Source organism: Ochotona curzoniae, unplaced genomic scaffold (genome assembly GCF_017591425.1).
Source record: "Ochotona curzoniae isolate NIBS_2020 unplaced genomic scaffold, NIBS_Ocur_1.0 contig_4501, whole genome shotgun sequence".
NCBI classification, from domain to species: Eukaryota; Metazoa; Chordata; class Mammalia; order Lagomorpha; family Ochotonidae; genus Ochotona; species Ochotona curzoniae.
In genome coordinates this window covers 6,503,398-6,521,983 of record NW_024466307.1, presented here as the reverse complement: position 1 = coordinate 6,521,983, position 18,586 = coordinate 6,503,398, and positions in this window count along the sequence as shown.

The window sequence follows — 18,586 nt, the reverse complement described above, 5'->3', positions numbered from 1 at the left end:
TCAAGACAGTAACTCTATCCTTCACTAGTCCCTGTTGCTAACATGTGTAGCAATAACACTAAGTCATCAGAAAATTACTGACCTGCCCTTTTTTCTGTTCATAATGATACGCATTTTTCAATGCTGTGAACTTCATTTCAATGAATTACATTATTTTATGTAGACATACTATCATTTATTTAAGTCATTTCTGGTTTTATTTCCAAGTTTCCAGTATTTTATTTGGAAATAGAATTCAGTTATATCGCCCATTTAGGAATTACAAATTTTATTCATGTGTGTTTTCTTCCCTGATACTCTTAAGATATGAATCATCTCTACCTTGTGCCCTGTGTTGGAGAAAACTACTTATAATCGTGGTTTTGCATTTCAAAATCTCTTCTTATTTCTTCTTTTTCTAGCACAAAACTTATCACCTAGATATGCTGTTTGCAACACCTTTTTTCACTCACTATTCACCTATCAATATATTTCCATTTCAATAATTTACTATATCATTTTTTTCTCTTCTCCCAAACTTTTGTCCAGAGCAAAGAATTGCATTTATGAAATGCAATTTATATGGATAAATTGTGGATATGCCACAATTGAGTCTTGAATTTATTAGCCAGTCTGGCCATTTGGGGATGGAGCAGCTGTTTCTGTGTCTCTTCCTTCCTGTAGCTCTGCCTCTCAAATAAAAAATGACTCTTTCTGGGGAAAAAAAAAAGATACTCAACTCTTTGATGCTATATAGTAATTGCAAAAATAAAAAGGGAGAAATGATTTAAACACACACTTATCCCTGGGAAGCCACAGAAAGGTCATTAAGGTCACGGAAGGAAAATAGGCCCAAGACTTAAAATTTTCTCAATTTATGTGGTTTATACACTTATAATTTGTATTCTGATTATTTTATGAGACAAAAAACCCACACACACAATAGTTTTAAAACACCTATCTATTAATATCCTCTTTAAAAAAAACCCTAAATATCCCAGTAGGATGAATGTACAGGCTCAGTAAGACTCCAGAGCATGAGTGCAGGCCCTGTGCCTTAGTTCACTGAGTTTTATGGTATCCCCAATGTGGACTGGGCTTGGAAATGTCAGGACAGAACCAACAAAAGAACCGGAACATTAGTTCCCAAGCATAGCTCACCTGGATAATGTCCAATCCCCAAATGCTATCAGCAAACTAAAGAGAAATTGTCACTGAGAGGATGATCCAACTCACAAATAATGAGATGAACATCAAACTTAAGAAGAACGAGCTTTCTCTTCCAGAACAGACCGCAGCCATTTAAAAAGACGTCCTCAGAGCACCGTTCTGACAGTCTAGGCAGAGTCGGTGCTTCTCACGGAGCTGAGGGTGGTCATTCTAGCATATCCTCTAAACACCAAGACTCCCACATTGGCCTTCTTTGTAACACAAGTCAAAAGCACAGAGATGAATTTTTTTTTCCTACTTTATACCCCAGTCTCTCCGAATAGGCATCTTTCTACATTTCCCTATTATCCTCTGCCCAGCTCAGACCTGTAAGTCCATTACAGCAGGAGCCAGGAGAAAAACCTTTTTGGTACAGGGAGAAAAACATTCTGTATAAGTTTACTTTAATTGAAAAATTAAATTCTGCCTAAACAGATAAATGGCATCTGTCAGGGTCCTACAGGATTCCAGCAGATGGCTGGCAGAATTCTGACAGAAAGAGTTCAGTACTTCCTGGTTTTTCCAAAAGGCACTCTCTCACCAAATTGCACTTATAGAGCGATGTGAAAGATAAAGCCAGCATCCTCATGTTATATCAACATTCACAAACAGGGAGTATGATACTGACAAAAAGTTAAATTGGGGTGAAAACAAGCAGGCTTTTGGACATGCAATAAAGTTCATTTCACATACCCAGTTATTTCCATCTCACTAGAAGATTATTTTTCCTACTATCCATAATGGTGATTGTCAACAGAAGTGCTATAAAATCAGGCAAATGTAGCCCCCTGCTCCTAATTTCTTATTGACCCATGTAGCATGCTAGTAAATGTATAACAACTGTTTCTCCAGGAAAGAAAAGTGTTCATCTGCCTATTTACCCAAGTTGATTATAAATTTTGCCAATATAATGGTAGTGTAGAAATACAACTTACAAATAACAATGAATAAGAAGTGATACGATGAAGACATATGTCAGAATGCACTCATTTGTCAATGACATGTGTGAGCAACTTGACTGAATTGGAGAATAGTTTGCAGACATGGAAAAAATATTGCCTCAATTTTTGTGCTATTCAAAATGCAATGGAAAAAACCAATGCACTTCCATTCAGTCTGTAAAACTAACACCTTCTCCATCACTTTCCCACAAAACCAGTTTCAATTCCCATTTTTTGTTTTACATCTACTGAGGTTCATGGTGTACACACTCCCACTGGAGCACATTTGAGATACAAGTATGACAACATTAAGTGGGAAGTTAGAAAGAAATGTGTGACAACACACCATAAATCATATTTCTGTTACACTATGTAGTGTGTGTAAATAACCTCAACAGCACAGGTAAAGTGGGTAAACTATATCAATGGGAAAACTGCTTTCAAATCCGTCCTTCAATTTGGTATGACTTGTTTAAGTACACATTTCTAAAAATTTTAATAATGTCGTTTAACAACTGGCCTCCAAAAGCACAGAAAATATAACAAAAGACTAGTATGAGCCAGTTAAAAAAAAATACTGACTCCAGCACAACTTTGAGTATTCTCTATGATCTGTTCCAAACAAAGATTTTGTTTTCAAAATTACTTTTCTGATTTGGTTTATTGAACCTCCAAAATTTTCAGTAACATGGCTTGTGATAGCTGGTTGAAAATATTTATACTATATATATATGTGTGTGTGTGTGTGTGTATAGTATGTATAATTTCTCTCTGCTTTATTGATTGTTTCAGAATAAATAGAGCCATTTTCTGTACAGGGGAATGAATTTTCAGATTCTTTCCTAGATTTTTGAATCCTGATGTCTACCCAAATCAAAAGCAAAATAATGTGAAACAGCCTTAAGTGCTTATCTATGTTGCTTCCTTAATCATAAAGCTCAGCGCAGCATGAGCCTTTAGTTTACACTGGAGGAGGAAGGAAGGTTTTAGTTGTTACAGCATATATATTTCCAGGGCTCCTTTCTGATTTTATGGGCAATTCTGCCTTCATGCTTCCTTAATCTTGAAGCTCTTTCAAAGGCAACATACTGTGCCAAATGTACGATGATTATGTAATGTGGACAAAAATCCAGTGGGAAATGTGTAGAACAGATCAAAATCATTCCACTTAAGACCTTTCACAGTCATTTGATCTAATGATGTTCACTAAGGTTTGGAGCACTAAAAGGCAGCCACTGTGCCAACATAAGGTTTGCATCAACATGTGACTTCTCAGCGAAACTGGGATCACTGTGGTCTTTTGAAGAGCGTTTTACATACAAAATAATATCTAGAGAAAAACAAATTGCATGACAAGCTTATTGAATTGCCAGATTTTATGCTATATGTTATGAGAAATCTCATTCTCCCATCAAATGAACATCAAAGCAGTGTCTCTTTACATCAGAAATGAAATAGGGCTTTTCACTGATTACTTCTCTTGGAAGTGTGGTTTGTCTGAATTTATGAGGAAGAGTAGATTTTTATCCAGTTGCTACTTACATTTGTAATTACAGCAACAATAAAACTACTATGAGAACGTTCATATTTAAGTTAGAAAACATTTTCACAGCTTATTTCTCATTTTGCTCTTCATTTGGTCTTTTTCAATTTTAATATTATAAGCTTCATATTTCATATATATACATATATGACTTCAAGTCCAAGCTCAGATATATACATAACTTAGAAGTCATTGTTTGTGCTCTTACAACAGGAAAAGATTGCACAAACTGAAAAACAATGGTTGCTTATGAACTATCACACAGCAGAAATTGCAAGACGACAAGCCATCCAGAACTATGGAGAAGTAGGTAAATCCAAGAACACAGTCTCTAGGTAAGGAGCCATTGGGGCCGTAAGCTGTAAGGAAAGGCCAAATGGCTGGAGGCTGTGTGGAAAGTTCTGTAGCTTGGAATGACGGTCTAATCTGAAGGGGGGATTCCTGGAGACATTCACTTCTCCTTCCCCAAAGCTGAGGGACTCTGCCCCCGAGTTGTGCTTTTTGCCTGGTCAAAGAGTAGTGATGGTGACACGAAATGAGGCCTGCTCTCTTTAATTCACTTTTCCACTATTTGTGTGCCCTTTCCAAGTACTTCCTCACGACATCCAAATCTTGCTTTACTTCTTCAGATTTTTTTTTTTTTTTTGTGCTTAGCATGACTTAACTTTCTTTCAGTTGGGAATATTTGGGGAATAATACCATAACTCAACAGGCTTATAATGTATGTATTTGTTAACCTGGCCTTGAAACTTAAGTCTTTCACCATTGACTCAGCATCCTGGCCTTTTGCAGACCCAAGCTCCAACCCAGACCCACAGCCAGCACCATCAGATGGATGCTCTGTGCAACTCCAGTACAAGAACGACCCTTTTATCCTCAGGTTCTTGAACCGTACCAACAGACTCAAGGCCCAAGCCCTGTCAAATCCAGGCCAGCTATTGCAGACTCAGATTGTGGCCTTACACCACAGTACCAGGCGAGCAATATGTCCCAGGAGAGCCCTCTAGATCCTAACTGACCAGTTTTGCCCCCAATACGCAAGAGTCTGTCAGGCCCATGGACACAGATTCCATCCAAAAAAAAAAAAAAAAGACAAGCTGCTTGGATCTATGTTCTAGACTAATCCTAGATGATCAGAACAAAATCTAGAAATATGCAATTCCAGATGCATCCTCAGAAACACTGAAATCCCAAGTGATCAAAATCCCCAAATGAAAATGATTATTTAAATTACATTTATTTGCCTTTTAAGAAGATTAAGACATGGGGCCAGTATGGTGGCATAGCAAGCTAATCTTCCACCTTCTTCCTCCACCTCCAGTCCAACTCTCCACTGCCAAAGCAGTGGAGGATAGTATAAGTCCTTAGGTACCTGCATTCATGTGAGAGACCTAAAGAAAACTCCTGGATTCAAAGGCTTGGCTCTGGCCATTGGAGCCATTTGAGGATTGAACCAGTGAATACAAAATGTTTCTCTCCTTCTCTGCCACTCTACCTCATTTTTTTGTATCCTCCTAAGTTTAAACCTGCCTTTCAAATAAAAATAACTCTTTTTTTTTTTTAAAAAGGACCAAGACATGAAAACATGAAAGAACATTTCATAGGCCACATGACACGATGAAACAGTCCATGGTAGCATCCCCATTTTTGCAACCACAAATATCCTGATATACTAACAGCAGTTACATGACTGTGCCAGTTCTGAAGAGAAAAACTGAATTCGAAAAGAAATGCTTCTAAAAGCACATAGAGTAATATCACTATGAGTGGTCACTTTGGGCACCCAGATTTACAACTAAAGTCATTTGAAATACAAACTCTTGAGTCTTCTAAGATCAATTGAAAACTGCAGGGGCGCACTACCATATATGTTATCACGCAGTGATACAAGATCTTGTGGACTCTACTGTTCTAAAGGCAGCTGTACATTTATTCAGGAGATTGCAATTTGTTTATGCCTCTACTCAAAGCCTGTACCTAAAATGAACATTACGAACACACAGTTTTTGAATCAAATTTGAAAATCAGGTAAAATGAATATTTATATAGAAGTCTTTGCAGATTATGTACCTCTGATACTGGAAGCAGTGTGAAATGAAATATAACAAAGCAAATTATGACACGGTAAGCCTAGAAAGAAATTTAACGTAAGAATTGTGTGTTGCAGAGAGATACTACAGACACTCGCACAGGGGAAGTTGCTAAGCTGGTCAACTCTCAGGATCACTAACGGTGTTTTGAAATCTGACATGGAAATAAACAGCTCCCTTTTCCCTTAAAGAGTACTAGTCTACTTGAAGGATACTCTCAACACTCGTGTTCTGGGTACCACTGGTCTGCTTGAAGTTCTGTGGTTCAACAACATGCCCTGTTAAAATTTCCCATTTCATGTGCCATACATCCATGTTGCCTGCATTCCTGCACAGACCACAAATCGGCAGAAACAATACTGGTGACTGAATAGCAACACCACTGTGTACGCCTTCTTATCCTACTGTGCACGTAATTACTTCTGAAGCGCTCAGCGACTTCCCTGCCTGCTTCAGGCAATGTAGGATGCTTCTTTTTTCATTAAAAGCTCCTGAGGGGAGCAGTTATTTAGCCTAATGGCTAATATGCTAGTGTCTCACATAGGAGGAAGAGAGTTCAATACCAGGCTCCCACTCCAAGGTCCTACCAACGAAAGTCCTGGGAAAAGAGGGATGGATGAAGCAGCTGGATTTCTCCCACCCATGTGAGAGATATGGGTTGAGTTGTTCAGCCTAACCTTTGTTGTTGTGATAACTGGTGATAACTGGGGGGGGTGACAATCCACAGGTGGAGTCCCTCTCCTTCCCTCTTCTATCCTCTCTCTCTCTCATATTTGCATACATAATAACAAACTTGTAAAGTTTCAGGAATTTCATTGTCTGCAAACAAAGTCATTGTAGAAGGAGGACACAAGTTTTTGGTAGTTGCTACTTTCCAATGCTTCCCAAATTTCAGCTGTTCATCTTCCTGACATAACTTCCCAAACTGAAAAGCAAAGAGGAAAAAAAAAAAAACAAAAGAATAATGTGGAAAAAGAACAATCAAAACTTCTGAGATCATCTCAGAAGCTATCACATGTGCATGCGTTGAATACCAAAGGAGGAAAAAAGAAGGAAGCAGAAGACATGTCCTTGTTTGCAAGGCGACTCTGACCACAACACTCTTCCTTTGCTCTTTCAGTCCTGTTAACCCAGGAGAGAAGAAAGCAGAGTATTTAAAGTTAGATCAACAGTGAAAGGATTTCCAATATAACATTAACAGCATAACTTGTTAATTGGTGTTCTTTTAGCCATCATTTTCAGAAGCAGTGTCTGTTTTGTCCCCGATGACATTTCAGCATGTCATACCTGATTACTCTTATAGTTCTACCTTCTGATATCACATTGACAGCTCAGTATAGTAAGAACATATTTCTCCAAGGAAAAGGCAGCATTGGATTTAACTTTTCTTTCACATAAGGAACACATTGTGATATTAGTATAACAGAAAAAGAGGTAAGAAAATGCTGAAACCCCCAGAGAAATATGAGGCAAAGCTCTATTGTGGTCAAAACTGAAAGTGCCACCTGGACAAGGCATCTTGACGCTTTCTGTATTCTTGGTTTCTATCCTGGCTTTGTTTATATCACCTGGTGGCCCAGAATACCTTGACAGCCCATGGTCGTGTGGACTGGCTGTCAAGCTGACAATCAATAGTTTTCTCCTTCGACCATTCCACTTTCTGAAAATTTAGATCTGATTGCATTGTAAAATATCATGGATATTTACATAGATGTTTTAGGTACCAAAGATTACACTTCAATTATTAAGATGAACAGGACCACTCTTAATGTGCTCAGGACTCCCAGAAAAATTATGTTCTCATCTCTGTTTAGACAAACATGTAGAAAGGCCTCCAAGGAACAATGTCAGCTCCATTCCAACAGTTTCCAATTACAAGATTCAGGGGAAAAAAAAGTATACTCTGACTGGAGGTGCAATTAATTTTCCAGGCTTTTCCCCTAGAACCTGTTTGCGTGGGACCCTCAGATAGCCCTGCAGGTGCAAATTCTAGAACTAACCCAGCATGAAGCTGATTGGCACATGGCTGGGGTTATATAGGGTGTAAAATGGGGACAACAGCATCCATGCATGTTCTAGTCTTGACTTGGGTCTGAACAGAGACCAGACACCAGAAAGGGACTCAAGGGATGCCAAAGAAGATACTACAGTGGCATAGCCCTGGGTTATAATCAGGACAAGGCTTAGCAGGCTGTATGTGAAAATCTGCGGAGAAATCTAAGAGCTAGTGTCAAGAAACGTATTACATCAGTGACCTCATCATCCAGTGGGACAAGCAGACATTTTCCAGTTACAGATAAGCCAAATGATTTAACAGGGACATTAGGGTGGTATGGTAATCTCTAGCCCCATATCAAAAAGAATGGATGTTTTCCCATTCGAAAGGATGTGTAGACTAAGAAGCCAGCTTAATCACAACCTGCAGTGATGCGTCTGAACTTCATTCATGTGTCTTCTCCCTAGCTGTGTGTGAGGGTGCTGAGTAAGGGAACCAGGATGTCTATGAGAAACATGTCCAGAACCGGTGGAAATCGTGCAATCAAAGAAGACAGCCACTGCGAGGAGAAAGGGCCCATGAAAGCACATCTTTCTGCTGGCTCACTGCTCTCTGTGACCTCGCTCCTCAAAGTACGAAAAACCAGAGTCGTGGCATCGACACTGCTAAGTGGACATTTGCGGGCAATGTGAAATATCAGCTCCCTCCCCAGTTTGACAGAGTCAGAATGGCACTGGAGACAGTTCGTCATAATGACCCATAAGGCACAGAAGTCAGGCAGGGCAGGAGTGTGTACCTGCTGAGGCTCTGATGATTGGCGTTGCTACCAGCATCGTCTTTGCTATGTTTAACCCACAGAGGAGCCTACTTCCATTTTAGGATCACGTGTAACCTTTGTGGAAGCCCTAACTCCCAGGGGTGGGGTGTGAACCCACATTTCTAGATACCAGGTTAGAAAGAAAACTGACAATTACCCAGAGAGAAAAGGTCAACATGACTCGGACCAGGCAGTGACAAGGAGAAATTGGCCTTCCTTGCCCCAGATAGTTGAAATCCAGCACTTTCTTCACCTGCCCAACTCACACAGACTTTTAGAACATCTTTAAAACAAAGTGTTATTCTCTTAAGGTTAATATGCCATCTTGATGTTATTTTAAAGGCCAATTCTTCCAGGAACCAGTATCTTTTTTTTTTTTTTCATACAATGGTGAAAGAAAGGAGGTTTGTGTAGCTATGTGAAACAAGAAAAAAAGACAAATGTATGCCACAGAATTGTAATTTCTGTTAATTCCAGGATATAAAATGCAGCACCAAAAAGTAAGGATAAGTTCTAATTCTTGCAAGGATATTAAAGACAAAGAATATGAAGTATATTGAAAAATCTAGACTTGCTATTTTAAAAATATCAGATAAACACATTGACCCCAATAATTCCACTAACACAATCTGTGTTCCCTGTCCTTTCTTTAAAAATATCTTAGAAGCGTAAAACGTGTATTTTAATATTCATTGTTTAAATAAGAATCTGTAGAATAAAAAAAAAATCTAAATCTCATGAGTTTTTTTCTTCTTGTTAGTGAAATAAGTAACCTATCTCTTTAATGAAGATAATATTTTCCTTAGGTGGTTGTCATTCCCTAATTCCCAAGTTTAGAGTGAGAAAAATACAAAAGAAATTAAGCCTGATTGACAGAGGATAATGAGAATAAGGAGCCATCCGAACTCAGCTGCTTTAGAGCAAATAATTCAGGATCACAGAGGGCTGGGTTTAAGTGCAATTCAATGGTCTTAAAGTCAATGCCTATTAGTGAGCATAAATATTCTTAGCTGGTCACTTTAGTAATTTCTGTAAAATAACATTTGCTTCATTTTTCCCCAGTATGTCTGACATATAAAATACTCTTAAAACTATGCTAGACACATTTAAACACTCTAAAGTCATGTTAGCTATTACTATCTCCTCATTGTGTCTTTATTTGCTTTTAAAGATTTATTTGAAAATCACTATTACAGAAGGAAAAAGTGGAAGAGGGGCTGAGAGGCAGATCTAACCAGCAGGTTATTCTCCAAATAGAAACAGCAATTAGATGTTTGTAACACAGTCCTGCTCTCCTGTGTAAGTCTCCCGGGAAGAGTATCCAGGACTTGAACCAGGACCTGGAAAGAGTACCAGCACTAACTGGCTGAGGCACAATGTCAGCCCTGTCATTTATAGTTTCATCACGGTAAGCTGCTCAACAATACAGGAAATAGAGATGTGCCTATTTCTCACACAGTCCTTATCTTCACGGCTTCCTGCCCTCGCAAGAATCTTCTGGGGGTGGGCATTTAGCCCAGAGGTCAAGATGCCCGCATCTCAAATCAGGATGACTGGGCTTGAAACCCTCCTCTAACCCCTGACTTCAGCTTCTGGCCAGTGCACACCTAGGGAAGAAGCAGGTCATGGTCCAAGGAACAATGTCCCTCAGACAGACCATGCCCCATCCTCTGTGGTCACCTGGGGGAATGGCACTTTCCCTTTCTTTGTCTGTCTTTCTCTTTCTAAAATAAATTTTAACGAGGTTTTTGTTGTTGTTTGAAAAAAAGATAATATTCTTTCCTGGTCCAATAAAAATTGAGCTCTATTAAAATTCTGTTCAGCATGTTTTTGATGGATAAAATTCCAAAGTTTTCCTTCCTCCCTCCTCTGGGTCTCCCACCAAATGACCAGTCAATTCATTCTGAATAAATAATTATTATTATAGGTGTAAGTGCTGGTAATATGGACAATCTATCCCTTTGCATCGGTGCTTTTAAATAGGAATCAAGACAGTGACATTGATGAAAACGTCACTCAGCCATGTGTGGCTGGAGAAAATACCATGTATTATGCTTCCTATCCTGCTCTTACTGGTCCAGAGGCTACCAGTGCTATACAGAACCTCATGTTACAGGATGCTGATCACATTTGAGTGCTGCTTCTTAAATGCCTAATGGGAAACAGAAAACCACTGTAATGCTACACTGACTTAGGACGGCCGTGGCTCCAGTCACAGAAATCAGTGTAGCTTCCAGCTGGCATGGAGCCCTCAGCGCAAACCAAGTCTCATCTAGAGAAGCCCCTGAGAGGAAAAATCGACAGAAGAGCTCACCTAGCTTTTCTCTAATCTACTGCACTACGTGGAAGAAAGTGTTCCTAAGGATTAATTGAAGACAATATCAAGAAAATAGCAGATGCTACTGCTACTCAATAGCGATGAACCTGAAACATAATGTGGAAAGATGATGAGAAAACAGATAGAAGAAAATGGCCTGGGAGGCAGCAAGAAATGGGGACAACTGCCCGCAGTGGTTACTGCCATAGGTCTGAAGAACTTGTCACAAAACTAAGCTCGAAAAGATAAGTAATATTTCTGTTATTCCTTTCTTTCCCATCTCCAACCCTTGCAATAGCAAAGATTCTGGAATGAGATAAAGCTACCAGCTTAAAAGTATGAGCTCACTTGCCAACTCAAATAACTTGGGACTTGCTACTTGAAGCAAGGTGTAGAAATGAACTCTGAGATCATTCCAAGGGGAAGAAGAGGACCATGGCCCATTTGCATTGGTCACCATGGAGTAAAGCAAGATGACACTAAAGGAGAACACTTTACAACATTCATCCCTGATAGAACCTTCTGGAAACCATGAAACATCTGTTTTAGATACTAATCAATTCAAGATCTTTCAACACAGACTTTTTCATTTAAATATTGAAATCTTGACTGTTTAGGTTTCCTCCTGATCATATACGGTTCCTCCTTAATCTACTGTAATTCATGTGCCACCTTTACTATTCTACGGTCGTTAGCATTTCAGAGGTCATGATTGCCTTTCATCTTAATAAAATCTGAGATGTAGCCTCTGAACACCACATTTGGGTAGCATTTGGGTAGCATTTATAGCCATTTTGTGGAATTCGCTTTTCCTTTGTTCATGTCTGACTTAATCCTCCTCAGAGATTTCCGGCGATTGTCCTCTATTCTAGCAATTCAGATTACAGTCTCTAAACCTAGCCCTGCTTCTCCCTTATACTGAACTTGTCTTAAGACACTTGGAGGTCAACCATAACTGCCTACTGTACCTTTGAACATTAAAATATCTTCCTTCTATCTATATTTAGGTTAAGGAAAGCTAGAATGGAAGAACACAGAAACTTTAAACATAATGAAGTTATAAGACTGTAGAAAATGCTGGCTGCCTGGATTGGATGAGTGCAAGTCAATAGCACACTCCACTCCACAACTGTTTGCAATTACTACATGTTACTCAAAGAATTATAAGATCGACGTGAAATGCCACATTGTAAATTTGTATGAATTTACAACTTTATAAAAAAATAAAATTGTATAAAAATATATTCAGTGATCAGCTAGTTGGCGAGAGAGGCATTTATTTTATGTTCTAAAGACAATTTTTTAACCATTGGGTTACGGATCTATTGTAAGACAGTCTCAAAATTTAACTACTTATTATCTCATACAATTTCTGTGGGTTAGGAGAGAAAAAGCCAAACACTTTCACCAGCATGCTGGCTTTTTGGTAGCTCTATACAATTTATTCCCAACTAACTTGCAAAAACTCTTCAAATCTTCTTAAAGCACAGTCTACTTGCTCTATTTATTGTTTTCCTGGCTCTGTCCAAACAGCTGTTGCTAGACATGTACAACATGTAAGTGTTATTAACTTATAGATTAGGTTCCTCATATAAGAATTAAAAATACTAGCTGCAAAGTGATTTTTTTTTTTGGCTTTGGAAAAGTGGCACTTCTCTCCTCGGCTCAGTGCCTCTCAGGTTGGGATGACAAGCAATAATTATTTAAGAATGAAAACTTTTTTTTAACTCTGTTCTTCATTTTCATGTGATAATTAATACGTGAAACAAAAAAGGACATCTCCATTTTCATATTTTAGTTAGAAATAGCAATATTGACAAGACCAAGTAACTGTTTTGATCATTAAATAATTACAGATGCTATAGAATTTTGTAATAGAATAAAATACATGCAAATGCCAAAATTCTGCATTACTAAGTCGCTGCCTTAAACATATGGAAACTTAATTTAAGACAAATGCTTGAAAAGCATCTAATCATAGACACAATACTAGTATCTAATGTGTAAATAGTAGCAGGCAGACAAAGAATAAAAATATACATAATACTTAACTATGTATTACAACAGCAAAAATAGATATTTTTGACTATTATAAAATTTTGTATTGTCTTGGCAGTTTGCAAGCATGCCAATAGCTAGTTGAGGAAAATAGTGATATGTAAAACAACAGAAAAATTAGTCATAAGTGTTTGTATGTTCTCTAGGAGTGCAATAAAGAATATTCCAGAAAATCTGGCTTGACTTTTCTAGTTGGAAGGACAGTATACTGCAGCAAATCTACAGAAGATATTTGAGAGGGAAAAGAAAGTAAAATGTATCTTAATCTTCGGATGCCATGTTAGATACATGTAAGGGAAAGGATGAATGCCATTTGCCTTGCAGATATGCAGCTGTGTTAATGATCTCAACAAATATCTGTGCACCTTGTGCTATGCCACCTTCTCTGGGCCTCACATTGATGTTGTGGGGTCTGCTTTTCCAATAAAAGTAAAGAATAATAATAATAAAAAAAAAAAAGTAGTGACAGCCTGCCCAGAGTCTGTGGGACACAACTCCCTAGATATCCAGCAGAAACACAGGACGAGAAGGAATTCCAGTGCTCTCAGCAGCAAAAGTCCCTGAGCACCGTGCGTTTCTCCCTTTGCTTTAGTCTGCCTTTTCCATGGAGCACGTCAGATACGCACACTACTCACCCATGATCATCTGAACACTTGTGTCTAACCCATGAGATAATGAGACCTAGAAATTCCCTGAAAATGCTTCTCATGGGGAAAAAGATTACCATGAAAATGAAACAGGATATTTAACTATAAGCTATGGGCTAAAATGAACAAAATCTTCAAGTCCTGTTTATGTGACAACAGAAGTCATTTGGGAATTTCTTAAAAAAAAAAAGTGAGCAAAGTATGTCCAGTGTCTCCTAAAACGTACATTAAAATATTATACCAGTACCTTCCTGTGAAAGAGTTATCAGACTTTTGTGCCTGGGCCCCCTTTTGCCTCCCATAAGTTTTGTAAATGATGTTTTGTTGGAACAAGTATATACATCCATTTGTCTTTGTAGTTGCACTATGTGTACCAGAGTTGCATGATAGCAACAGAAACCATATACATAAGCAAAGCCAAAAATAGGTACTAGTTAAACTGTGATTTTAAAAGTTTATTAGCCTCTGGTATTTGGTTGGACACTTTACTATTCATGAACAGAAATACTAGGATGCTCTTTCTCATCCCATTGTAATTTCCTTCACTTTTTTTTTGAGCTTAGGGTTGCTTAATTTTTCAACTGCCAGTTGTATTTATACAATAATAGATTTTGTCAAAGCAAAACAGATTAAGAAAACAGGGAGATAGTAGTTTCACAAACATGAACTGTAAACCAAACACATCCATTATAGTCTACATATACAATTTTTAAAAAGGTAGAAAACTAGTTTTAGGAAGTTAAGGTATCCTGAGCAAGCCATAGGATATTAATCTACTCTTCCTAAAGGTCTATACAGGAATAGACCATGGTCTGTCTGCCTGTTGTTACTACGGATATCCAGTACACCCCTCTCTGAATCTCACCTTTATTCCATCAGGCATATATGAATATTTTTGTCCTAATGCCAGCCCTTCTGCAGAGGGTTTTATCTGCGTGAGTTGCATTCACTCATTTACTCCTTGGCAACAACCTACATGGGACTTGTGATTATTCATCTCATTAAAGACAATGTAGGTTCTAGGATAGGTCATCACACCTTTCACCTTCAAGAAAGAAAATAAAAAGGTATGTTTTCCCAGTTACTCTACTCCAGCTATTGAAATACTCCATCTGATTTCAGATAAGTTAATTGTGAACATTTGTATTTCCATGATTTATCTTGCAAGTGAGAAAACAAGAGGGTAAGCTAATAATTAGCTGTAGGATTAACTCAGCTAAAATTTGGCAGTGTAGTCCATCTGCTCTCAGAATTCACAATCTTAAACATTGAACTCCTCTATAGAAAATTGGGTGTAACATTGGATTTTCCAGGAAACTCAAAGGTATTGGTTTCCAATCCATACAGAAGGAAGTGAAGCTGCAGGAAATTAGTAGCTGCCACAAAGAAACCTGCTTCTTCTCAAGCCTTATGATTTATTTCTTTTTAAGCTCTTGCTATTTCAATGTGATTTCAGTTTTTCATACCTCCCTCTCACTAAATTATACTCAGGACTTGAGAGAAATCAATTGAGAACAACAGGACAAGGCTTCTGAAGTATTAATTTAGAACAGGTTGGGGAAAATATTAAGTACCATACAGACAAGACTTCTCTAATTGCAAAATTGTGCTGTTGTATATTTTTATGAAGATATGCAATGACTAAAATATGGAAGATTCAACTTAAGTTGAGTGATAAGTATATGTTTATATTCTACAAAAATCTATGAATTTATGAATTGCACATTTCAATGAATACAAGATTCTGTTTGTTAGACCTTTTGGGAAGACAGTGTTAAGAAAGTGAGCATTTCTATGTATGTTCCAGTGACTTGTGTCACTGAATTCCAGGAAAAAATAAAACATGAAAAGCTGTGAACTACCTGCTGCTCCAAACTTTAGGTTGTCTAATACTTGGCAGAGTGCCTTCCATATATAATTTTTAAGAAATTTCATGACCCCTCACACTTTGATCAGAAAAGAACTTTCTGTCCATTTGGCAAGTAAGTCCTTATGATTTGGTGAAAAGGTGTCATTACCTAAATTGAATAGTTTAAGTATTGGCAGAATGGATTTCTCCATATGAAATGCCAGATAACAGGATTTGCAGTGTACCTGTGACAACAAAGTAATTCATCTCCTTATGATCCCAATATGCCAGGAAAAAAAATAACCTGTATCCTCTATTCCATGTTCTATACAGACTTAGTTAGCAAAGCATACTCATATCTACCATTTATGTACCTACTCTGCAGACAGAGCGCCAGAGGTAGGACTTAGAAAATGACAAACATTTGTTGTTGACCCCCACTTGGTCGCCAGTAGCCATGCATTTTACAGTAAAGGTTGAGGCTATTTTGTGAGATCCACTTTGGATAAGACTAAGGCCACTTTCCATCATATGTTTTGGCTTACCCAGTCCCACAAAATTTGAACCCAAAATGAAGCCTCATTGCCTTGCATCATGTCCAAACTGAATTTTCCTTTCTAAAGCCAGAATCCATTTCATTCTAATTGCAGTTATTTGGTCCTCTCCCATCCCCTATAATCAAAGTATCATTTTTAAAATGCTAAGAAACTGTGGATGTCAGGAGTAATTGGAAATGAGACAAAATGTAACAATTTGATCTTTCATGAGTTAGTCCTCATATCAAAATATAAACTAAAAAGGGACGTTACATCTGGCCTGCTCTAGATGCAAAGCAAGCAAAAGCTTGGAATGAAAGTGGAAAAGTGGCAAGGGGAGAAAGGGAACAATTAAAAGTCTGTGTAGAACAATGATTGTTTACTTTCAATGCAAGGGATACTCTTTTGAAGTGAATATTGTGTTAAGTGTTAAGCCAAAACCAAAATTATATGAATGGAAAGAAAGTAAAGGCTTTTGAGTCCCTGATGGATTTTTTAAATTCCTGTGGAAAGTTTGATGGGCTGTCTTTCTTCTTATAAATAAACTATTGTGGTTTTCAGACATGTGTTGCGTCTTGGTTTATTTAATTTTGAATAGCAGAGAAAAAGAGTCACTTGGTGGGTAACGTACAATATATTGGCATTCAGAGTAAATACAACAGACCATGTTTAGATTTAAAAGGGTCTGCCTCAGAATAAAGGCCAAGAAGCAACATAAAAAAGACTTTGTGGTTGTAAAGAAAATCCAGCCTCTTATAAAAATGATTTGAACTAAATTATGTCAGGAGAAATGTCTCTCATTGAGTTGATAAACTCAACTCGTTGGTGAGCATTGCTAACATTTCTTTCAGAGTAGAATTACAGCCACTTTAAAAACCTCCAGTAGTCAGAGATATTGATCGGGTGTGTACCTGAAATTTTATCCCTAATTCATATTCCAAAATTTTCACATAGTTTTACTGCCAAGATAACCTATGCTATATGCTGATTATTTGGGCACAACAATATAAAAATCTTCAAAAAGTTTGTGAACATATGTACTATAAGAGGTATGGATAGATTTTTTTTAATCATTTGAATAAATAAACATATCCTTTAATTACATTTCCACTAATATTCTGAAACAGCCTCTTTCATAGTTCTCTCTCTACTATCCATGGCAAATTGATTCCTGAAGCCCTGTGTATAGCAAAATGTGTGGGTGTTCAAGCACCTTACATAGAATGATTTATATTTACATATTCTACATATACATACTCTGTAACTCAATTCTAGATCGCTCATAATAACTCAAATAGTGCTTCATACAATATAAATGGTTCCCTGTTACTGTATCTTGTTTTGTGAATGACCCAAGGAAAGTCTGTACATGTACCTTGCAGATGAACATTGAAAAAAAACTTAATATCCAGTTATGTGAATGAATGAATGTGAAATTGCAGGCATGGAAAAAGAGCAGTATACAAATTGAGGGTTGTTTGCTTATTTAAAATTATTTTTAAAAGTTTAAGAACTACCAGTTGTTTAACGATACCAGAAAAACCTGATGGAACAAGAAAGAATTTCACATTTTCTTTTTTATTACTATTAATTTCATGATACAGCATTTATAGGTATAGACATTCACCCCTCCCCCTTTCCTTCCTTCATTCCTATTCTCTCACCTCCACTGTTCTTCACCATGGTATAACAATAGTACAGTCCTTCAGCAATAGTAACAAGTCCGACATTTTGCTATTTAAGTGTTTCATGGTATTGTGCCTATAAGCAAGGGTGGAAAGTCTAGCATCCTAATATCATGGTATATTTAACACTTTCACTGGGGGTCCTTCTTTGATTTGGGAGTAGATGCCTACTACCACATCTTGGTACATCTACTCCATGGAGTACTGTTCAGCCCTTAAGAAGAAAGAAATTCCACCATTTTAAAAAATAAATGGTTCCAGTTGGAGACCATTATTCTCAGTGAAATAAGCCAATGCCAAAAGGACAGATACCATATGTTCTCCCTGATACAAAGCAACCTTCATGCAAACTACAAGATTAATAGATGTAAGGGTAAACATGTATGTACATATATTCTCATAGGTGAACTGTATAATGGAGGCTAGCATATTGAGGTTTCACATTTTCAACAAATGAAAAAAAAATATGTATACTATACTAAGAAAGTATTTCCAAATTTATGCCAATTTTAAAAGCCTAATAGAATCAATATGTTATTTATTAAAGAACCCAGCCATACTTATTGAAATACGATGATGTGTTTCGTAAATATATATTTTTCTCAAAGCCTATATTTCCACTGCTGATTTGAGGAAAGAAAGGAAAATGACAAGAATAAATGCTACAGAAAATTGATGCATAGAGAGGTGGGGGACTAACCTTAGACTTTTAAGTAATTGTTTTATATAAAGAACGAAATTGGGATTGATCACTGACTTATAGCAAATATCCTAGGCTCTCATACACTTTTTTTCTGCCTTTCTTCTTTTCCACCAGAATAAATTTTAAAAAACATTTTTCCCCATGAAATAAACTATTCCATTTTATTTTTGCGAGAAGTTGAAATGACGATGCTTCAGGATACTCCCAGTGTTGAAA